Source organism: Cnephaeus nilssonii, assembly GCF_951640355.1.
Source record: "Cnephaeus nilssonii genome assembly, chromosome: 6".
Lineage (NCBI taxonomy): Eukaryota > Metazoa > Chordata > Mammalia > Chiroptera > Vespertilionidae > Cnephaeus > Cnephaeus nilssonii.
In genome coordinates this window covers 103,946,708-103,954,543 of record NC_137077.1, presented here as the reverse complement: position 1 = coordinate 103,954,543, position 7,836 = coordinate 103,946,708, and the positions used below count along the sequence as shown (strand labels likewise).

The 7,836-nt window shown below is 48.6% G+C and overlaps 1 pseudogene across 1 annotated transcript; it reads left to right on the top strand.

Moving 5' to 3' along the window:
• The first annotated feature begins 488 nt into the window (after positions 1 to 488).
• LOC307101535 (C-terminal-binding protein 2-like) lies at positions 489 to 1,875 on the top strand (annotated as a pseudogene). The gene is made up of 2 exons: positions 489 to 546; positions 668 to 1,875. The product of its transcript is annotated as a C-terminal-binding protein 2-like (transcript).
• Positions 1,876 to 7,836: the final 5,961 nt, after the last annotated feature.

Below are 7,836 nucleotides of genomic sequence, written 5' to 3'. Positions count from 1 at the left end.
GACGTTCTGGTGCTGGTGGGTCAGCATCAGTGTGCTTTTGATAGGCCTGATAGACCTTTCTAAAAATTCAGAAGGAGATGTGTCATTTTAAGGTGGCCCAGGAGCGGCCCAGCAGTGGCCCGAGGAGCTAAGGACAGAGTGGAGAGCCATGCTGCGCGGGGCGGGAGGGCGGGGGACGGGGGCGCGCACAGCTGCAGCCACTGCAACCGCCGCCCAGTGGGGTTGGAGGGGTTGGAGCTGCCGCCGCCGCCTCCGGGATGGGTGCCCTTCACCGTGGACGCCAGCAGCCCTGGACGAGGGTTTCATCACCGTAAATGGTTTTGAACCAATGAAGCTGGATTCCCTTAAAGAGACGGACAGCCCATGGTGTGAACTGTAAAGTTCGTGGACAGATTTATTTCGGGTTCATAGTGGCCTCCCGCCAGTCCCCCTAAGTTCTTGGAGGACCGCTTTGCCTTTTGAATCCGAGTTGCAAAGTTCGGTAAAGAATGACCCTCGTGGATAAGCACGAAGTCAGCGCCAGCGATTGGACAGGATTTGCGAAGCGTGGGCCGCCAGCCTCCTGCCCATTTCTTCTGTCAGAGGTTTCGGTCTCACCTGCACCGTGAACATGGTCCCGAGACAGAAGCAGTAACACACTCTGAAATTCGCCACAGCACACGCTCAGGTATCGGCCCCAGAGCAGGAACGGCCCCTGCGCCCTGGGGCGCCGTGGAGGTGCCCACCCTGAAGGACCTGGCCACCGTGGCCCTCTGTGACCATCAGTCCCCGCATGAGACCCACTGGAAGGTGCAGAACGAAGCCGTGGGCGCCATGATCCTCACCGTCGCCCTCTCCCGGGGGGACCGGAGAAGTTCAGGCCCTGCGTGTGACCGTGCGGACAGGGAGCGGCTACGACCACGTGGACACCAAGGCGGCCAGCCCGCGGGGGGTCGCCCCGTGCAGCACCCAGTCCGCGGCCGCGGAGCAGACGGCCTCCGCCCTCCGCCACGTCCTCAATGCGCCGGAGGGGCACGTGGCTGTGCCAGGCGCCGCGGGAAGGCACGCGGGTGCAGAGCGCGGAGCAGACCCGGGCATCCGCGGGGACACCTGGGCCTCATCGGCTTCGGTCGCTCGGGGCAGGCGGTCGCGGTCCGAGCCAGGCCTTTGGCTTCAGCGTCATCTGCTGTGACCCCTACTTGCAGGACGGATCGAGCGGCCCCTGGGCGCGCAGAGGCCTACACCCTCCCGGACCTGCTGTATCAGAGCGACTGCGTGTCCCTGCACCGCCACCTCAAGGAGCACAACCACCACCTCCTCAGCGACCTCACCATCAAGCCGATGAAGCAAGGGGCCTTCGGGTGAACGCGGCCCGCGGCGGGCTGGTGGGCGAGAAGGCCTCGGCCCAGGCCTCCAGGAAGGCAGGATACGAGGAGCAGCCCTCAATGTGGACGAGTAGGAGCCTTTCAGCTTTGCTCAGGGGCCCTTGGAAGATGCGCCGAATCTCATCTGCACGCCCCACGCGGCCTGGTACCGTGAACAGGCCTCACTAGAGATGCGGAGGCTGCCGCCACCGAGATCCACCGCGCAATCACAGGTCGCATCCCAGAAAGCTTAAGGAACTGTGTGAACAGGGAATTCTTTTTTTACAACGGCTCCTTGGTCAGTAATAGACCAGCAAGCAATTCATCCAGAGCTCAATGGTGCCACTTACAGATACCCGCCGGGCATCGTGGGCGTGGCCCCGGGGGGCTTCCTGCTGCCATGGAAGGGATCATCCCCGGAGGCATCCCCATGAGGCACAACCTGCCCACAGTGGCACACCCTTCCCAAGCACCGTCTCCCAACCAGCCCACAAAACAGGGGGACAATCGAGAGCACCCCAATGAGCAATAGCAGAGGATGACAAAGGTCAGAGAAACCTGGGACCAAGATACAGTGGACAACAGTTGAACTAAGAGGAAAGGAATGTGACCATCTTTGTAACTGATTCTGGGCATACACACCATTGACATCAGTGTTAAAACTACAAGAGCTAGAAGCCGAGACATGGGAAAACAGAAGATGCCTTCTACTGGCGGAGGGAGGCCCGGAAAGACTAGGACGTGATTAATTAACTACCAACTTCTGTTATTGTGTGTTAAGTTCTTCATCTTTGCATCAAGTCACAAAGAATAGATCTTTTTCAAACAGCCCTTGGGGCACAGCAGGTCCTGAATACCTGGCTATATAGAATGTTGCATCAAGAGTTCCAAACATCAAAATAAAAAATATTAAGAGGCAATCCCAGTCCTATGACTCTCATCCCTTCGGTCCTCGGGGCTGGTCACCTCTTTGCTAATAGGAAGATTGCGTTACTATGAAACCAGGAGGAACTGTTTGCCTGGGTCAGACAGCTCGCCGCAAGCACTGATGGAAGACAGTCGCTTCTGGACAAAAGTCTCCCGCCGGACCTGCATACTGAGCAGGCGAGTGGTTGTGAGTTAAGTAATACCCTATAATGATGCCAAAAATAAAATAAAAAAGTATTAAGTTTCACAAGCTGTTTGTACTCAAATATATTTTCTCAGTTCAGATCCTCAGCTATTTTATTGAGTGGAAAGTCTTGAACTGAAAGGGTTCAAGAAGAATACTGTTGCATTTCCTTATGTCTCAGGAAACACTTTTTATGGTAACTTGTCAGATTGTCTATGAACAAACCCACTTTTTTAGACATTGATAAAATCTTCACATGATATTTTATACAAGAACACTTCAGGTGTGTTATTAGATGTGACTGGTTTTAACAAATCCTATTAGATTTGTATCAACTAGTTACATGTTATATTCATAGTCTTTTGTGAATCATTGCCTTTTTGTTTAAAAGATGGCCTATTTTGAGCCATTGTATAGCTACATTCCTGTTTTTGTGACAAAAACCTTTAAAACTGTCCCAAACAGAAAAATAATGGCTATCAGAAGAGTTTTGTTTTAGTGTGAGTTACCGTTAACTGTCCTTGTTTATTTTAAAGGTGGACATTTAGCATTCTGTGCAGTTTTCAAGAAAAAGTAATAAAATTTTCTGTTCTGAAAAAAAATAAAAATTCAGAAAGATCCTCATTTGAGTTCTGTTGAACAGCACAGGTCATATTCTGGCTCCTTTGTTTAGGCACCCTTTTTTTTAAACCCTTCCAATATGCACCTTTGGTAATGTTCTAGGGCCATGGTCAGCAAACTGCGGCTCGCGAGCCACATGCGGCTCTTTGGCTCCTTGAGTGTGGCTCTTCCACAAAATACCATGTCCTGGGCGAGTCTATTTTGAAGAAGTGGCGTAGAAGAAGTTTAAGTTTAAAAAATGTGGCTCTCAAAAGAAATTTCAATCGTTGTACTGTTGATATTGGGCTCTGTTGACTAATGAGTTTGCCGACCACTGTTCTAGGGAGACTAAGCCTTTGCCTCTAGGTCCTAGTTGGGCTCTATCAAGGGAATCACCCAGCCTGGGTTTGGGGTACCCTTGGGATTCTCTTGATGTAGGTGATGAGCCTCCTCATTAGTCTTACCTATAACTAGCCAAATTGGGTGCCCTGCTAGGTCTTCAATGGGGAGACCATCCCTTCATCATCCAAATGTGGGTATATTGCCCTTTCTTAGGGTATAGAGCAACACAGGTGGTGGCGGGGGAAATCTTCCTGCTGATAATCCTGGGTCCCCAGGTTCAAGGCACTAAAGAAACTCACCTTCGCATTTTCCTTTTCTTCCTGTGTCTTACTATCAAGGAGGGGTTTTTAAGCCAATTTCTTTCTCTGCATTATTAGATTGTTCCCTTTCTTTGGCGACTCCTTATTGTGCAAAAACATAAATGCCTGGATATGAGGGATTCTGTCCCATTCCTCGAACCATTGGCAAAACAATTCCAAATACATAATGGTGTAGTAATTTAGGGAACCCTTTAGGGACCATTTTTCCCTGGAGTCTAAAGTATAGATAGGCCAAGCAGTGTTACAATAGAAAAACAGTTTCTTCTTAGTGATTGGATCATAGTTGTACATGGACCAATCTGCTAAACTTCAGCCCAGTGGGCTCCCATCAGGAGTCAAAACAGAGCAACCTCTGGTGGCATGAAAGTACAAACCCAGACTCCAGACAGAGTGAAGCATATAAACAAAACTTGAATCCATAATTCCATTACTTCAAATGAGCACTCACAAGCAAGTCCTAGCATCTTATCTCCTGCCAACCAGTACTTCAAGTGGTTCTGATCAGACCTAAATGGCATGAAGCTCAAATGGCATGAAGCCTATGTGGCACAATTCTAAGCAGCAGGCATAGAGGACCCCCAGTGTGCATGCTGGTCGGACCTACCCAGTTTTGGAATCTGCCTGCTGCCCAGAAACCTATTCCTTTCACCAGCCAAGCTGTCAGGCAGCTTTTGCCTTGAGAAGGAGTGCAGGGAAATTCCCAGAGAACTGCTCTCAGCAGTTGCTAAGAAGAACCACAGTCCTGTTCCACAGGCAGCTGGGACCCCAGCCCAGGCCCTCTGGGACTTACCAAGTTCCATGCTATCCTGGCAGAGTCACCAAAAACTATAATGAAATTGCAATGAAAGCTAAACTCGTAAGACAGGTGCTGGTGAAAAAGGAGAGGCTTATTCAGGTACCACAACCTGGGAGAATAATGGACTCCCATCTCAAAGACTATCCCCTCTTCCTGTTCAAGCCTGCAGTTATTATACCGATAGAGAGAGGAGGACTTTTTTCTATCCCGTTATCTTGCAAGCTTTTGGCTCGCTGGGGCCCTATCCGTTCATCTGTCTAGCTTTTGGCATGCTCAGTGTTAAGAACTTCCCCCTGCACCATCTTGGCCAATGGGGGGAAATCCCTGGGACTCCCTTAATGCCTACGGTAACAGTGTTGTATTACTATAGTAGTCAGTCAATATGTATCAGTATGAGTAGATGAGTGGATAAACAAGCTGTGGTACATTTACACAATGAAAAACTACTCAGCTGCTTAAAAAAAGAAGATGAAGAAGAAGAAGGAAACCTTACCTTTTGCAACAGCTTAGGTAGACCAGGAGAGTATTATGCTGAGTGAAATAAGCCAGTCAGAGAGACAAGTACCATATGACTTCACTTATATGTGTAATCTAAAGAACAAAATAAACTAACAAACAAGATAGAAACACTCATAGATACAGAGAACAGGCTGACAGCTGTTAGAGGGGAGGGGGTTTGGGGAGTGAGATGAAAAGGATTAAGCAAAGAAGAAAAAAACTCATACACACAGACAACAGTATGGTGATTATCAGAGGGAAAGAAGATGGGAAGCTAAAAGAGGATGAAGGGGGGATAAATGGTGATGGAAGGAGACCTGACTTGGGGTGGTGAACATATAATACAATACACAAATAATGTATTATGGAATTGTATACCTGAAACCTATATAATTCTATTAACCAATGTCACATCAATAAATTCAATAATGATATTAGCTCTCCTGCTAAGATATTTTTAGCATAAAGTTAGTCTAAAGAGGAAGGGTCAATAGAACCTACACCAGTGATGGGCAACCTTTTGAGCTTGGTGTGTCAAACTTCGCCAAAAAACTGAGCATAACTCGGGTAGTGTGTCACTTTGAGGAAAAAACATTATTTCGCAAATGTTTCATCCTCAGGAGCAGCAAATGTTTCATCCTCGGCATGCGGCCGCCTCAGCGGCCGTGTGTCATCAGAAATGGCTACGCGTGTCAGTGCTGACACGTGTGTCATAGGTTCTCCATCACTGACCTACACTTTTATTTAATCATCCAATCAATATTTGTTTAAAAACCTATGGTGCACCAAGCACCATCTAGAAGTCCCTTCCTCAGCGAAGTTTAACAAACTAGAAGGAAGTCAGAGATGTAACTTAGAGTCCAGCCAAAGGCATACTCCAATCAATAGAGGTAAGGTTGCTATGGGAACCTTAGCAGGACCACTATCCCTAGGCCTGGGCATCTGGGAAGGCTCCGTGGAAGAGTGATGTAGAGGCTGTGTTCTGTGAGATAAGTCAGGGATAGTATGGTATAAAGAACAGAAGACATGTGCTCACAAAAAAGAGACAGCCCATGCAAAGGTCCAGAGAGGAAGGAGGGAATGGTGCATAGAGAGAATTGAGTGGCCAGACCAGATAATGTGAGGGGAGGGAGGTGAGAGATAGGGGTGGGGGCATGTACTCAGAGCATATCTCAATAGCCCTCCTAGCACACAGAGCTTACTGAGCTCTATATCTGCTCCTCACCCACAAGGGATAACTCAAAATGAAGTCCTATGTGGCACCAGGGACAGAAAACTGTTACCTCTCCCAGCTTCCGTGTACAATCAATCACTGAATAACTTGCAACCAAGCTGGCTTACAAGGTGCCGGGGCCTGGTCCTTTTGCATTTGGTGTTCTATTGTTCCAGAAAGACATTCTTCTCTCCCCTCATCCCATCTTCCCATCAGCCTTATGGAGCCCATATTCTCAGGCTGCAAAGCTTGCAAGACATGCTCTGCTCCAGGGGACTCTCTTCTTCAGCTGACAAACAATTTTCAGAGAAGCATTTCCTGGACATGACAGTTTGGGGGGTTCATCTGCCTGTCTGTGGAGTCAGTGCTCCTGAAATGCTCAGGCTGTGGATGGAATTTCTGCCTCATACCCCATTCAGTTCAGGGCTCTGGAACACAGGAAACACACTATCCTGTTTGCATAGGTATGTGAGGAAAGAATCCCAGCCCATCCTTGTCTCACCGCTGCAGGAGGACATCCAAAGATAGACAAATAGTCTCTTCCTAACTTTCAGTTGGTCTAGTCTCTTCTTGTCCAGGAGTAAAACTTGGCTCATCCTGTCCTGCCATGATTCTGGCTGGCTCCTCCATCCCGCTGGAGGCTTGAAGGATTAGGAGATACAGTAAGGTCTTACTCTGGCTGTTGAGTTCACTGAGTCGGCACGCACTGTAGCAGAGGTTTGCACAGAAACTTGATGCCCAGAGCCAATAAAGTCTGTGCCATGTAAAGCAAGTCAAAGCACAATGGCATCAAGCAAAGCAGACACAGATTTTCAGCCTGACCTCAGAACCAGCAAGGAAGCAAGTAAGGGAGTTATTCCCACAGGTCCCCATGGTCCTCCTGCTGCTTCCACCGCTGCCACTGCTAGAAAAACACATTCTGGCATCTGGCATCCAAGTCCTGCAGTTGAGAAGTGTAGACCTGTCTGGCCTTCAGGGCCTCACAGCCCAGAGGACAGAGAAAAGAGCATGGACAGAGAATGCCAGCTGCTGGGGCCATCAGAGCATCTGCTGTGGGCCAATTCCCTTGTGCCACAATAGCTGGGTTTAGGAAATGCCAACCTTGTATTTTGAGAAACACAAGTTCCCCAGAATATAAGGGAACTCTGAAAAGCCATGTAAAGGGCCTGAGATTAATACAGATTCAAACCGAATTTCAGAACCACCCCCAGCCAGAGGCTGCACTCAGATGTGCCTCTCTGCCCTATATTCCTGACAACAGGGCATTTCCACAGTCATAGGACCCTGCTTCCTTGAGGGACAGGCAGCCTGTTGCTTCCCTCTGAGCCTGTCACCTGGTCTATAGCTGGAGCTGCTGGATTCTCCCGTGAATAACTCACTTGGCTGCAGAAGGAGGAGTGCAAAATGAAGGGGACGAGAGTCAGTCAGGCAGATGAAACCCCCCAAACTGTCATGTCCAAGAAATGCTTCTCCGCAAAGTGTCAACTGGAGGAGAGAACATCACTGTTGCATGAATTGCAGCACTGAAATTTTTCAGTTGTTTCAAATATGTTTCTTAGCCTCTCATATTTAAGCTCAGATTAAGCCAAGACATTATCAATGTTAAAACATTG